The sequence below is a fragment of the Eumetopias jubatus genome, unplaced genomic scaffold, assembly GCF_037043125.1.
Source record: "Eumetopias jubatus isolate StellerSeaLion01/CBP00866 unplaced genomic scaffold, mEumJub1_p1.0 scaffold_3, whole genome shotgun sequence".
NCBI lineage: Eukaryota > Metazoa > Chordata > Mammalia > Carnivora > Otariidae > Eumetopias > Eumetopias jubatus.
In genome coordinates this window covers 248,223-249,691 of record NW_028274809.1, presented here as the reverse complement: position 1 = coordinate 249,691, position 1,469 = coordinate 248,223, and the positions used below count along the sequence as shown (strand labels likewise).

General features: G+C 41.6%; 1 non-coding gene across 1 annotated transcript; it reads right to left on the bottom strand.

Moving 5' to 3' along the window:
• Nucleotides 1-394: 394 nt before the first annotated feature.
• On the bottom strand, nucleotides 395-468 carry TRNAM-CAU (transfer RNA methionine (anticodon CAU)). Its single transcript has one exon. It is a non-coding gene; the product is annotated as a tRNA-Met (tRNA).
• Nucleotides 469-1,469: the final 1,001 nt, after the last annotated feature.

Sequence of the window (1,469 nt, the reverse complement as noted above, 5' to 3'; positions counted from 1 at the left end):
ACATTCTGGAGCCTATCACAGGAAAATCAAAGCCTCTGTGTGTAAAAGCACACGTACTTGATGTTTACCACAGCCACTATCTCAGTGCCCAGGGCACAGACTCCCTGAGACCCTACTCCCAGCAGGAGAAGGTCAGGCAAAGGGTTGAACGTGCTGTTGAATATTCAGCAGCTACATAAAGGAAGAAGTAAGAAGCTGGTCCCTCACCCTCCAGGGTCTTCATCTGAAAACCAAGTTTGCTCTCATCACATACTGGGAAAGTCTGGCAATATTCAGCCTTGTCAGTCAGAAGAAATGACCGACAAACCCCTGTATGCTTTCACACAGGAATCTGTAGAGACCCCTTCCTTCTGACACCCCTTCGGGGTTATTTAAGCTGCTTTATCTTTTTTTCTACCCCAACATGGGGCTTGAACTCACAACCCTGAGATCATGAGTCACATGCTCTACCAACTGAGCCAGCCAGGCCCCACTAAGCTGCTTTATCTTTGCTGGCCCCTGTGGAGTACCCTGGGACAGCAGTGCCCTTGACCATTGCTCCCCCTGTGGGCTCCATTGTGAGGGTGGGACCTGAGCATGAGCCATGAAGTGGCCCCTAACGTTCTGGCAAACATCCATAGACTTTCCTTGAATGGAGCATAAAAAGCAAAGAGTTTAGCAGTCAAGGTTAAGATATCAACTTGTGGCATGACCTGCAGTTCTTTAACCTGGAGAACCCATGCCATGTGGTTGGGGTTTTGGGCTGTCCTCTGCTTACATAAACCTTCAAGATGTGAAGACAACTGAGGGGTACCACCCAGATTTAAAAGATTAGAATCATATAAGACATACAACCATCTATTTGTATACAAACACACCCACGTACATGCATGTGTGTTTGCTATGCATGAAAATCCATGCAGGCGCGTAAGCATATGTGTCCACACGTGTGCATGCTCACGTATGTAGGGCTTGTGTGTCTGCGTATGCATGCACATGTGTGCACTTTATTGTATAGTTAGCTTACATTAGAAACTTGCTCACCATCAGCATGAAGATCTGCAGCAATAATATAAGATAGATAATTGCTAAGCAGCTGGATTATCATAAAGAATGCAATTATCCTAATTTCATTCTATGAAAAAGGAAACAATTGAAATGAATGAAATGTGCAGCAATGCTTCTAGCAAAGAAATTAAGCTGCCTTATTAACTGAACTTTGAGACCTCAATGGTTTTAGTTTGAATTGAATTTTATACCTTGTCCCATTTAAATCCCTGTTATGTAAATCAAATTCTGTTTAAACACTTTGATTTTAACTTGAAATGGTAAATATATTATGATGTTGGTTTGAAATTAGCAACAACCTGAAAATATTGCATGTTCAGTCTGTAGTGGTAATATTGTCATATTTTTAATATTTTCATTTATTTTTATTGTTACTATAATACTTAGCCATTCAATGGACACTTAGAAAGCACGATCTCCTT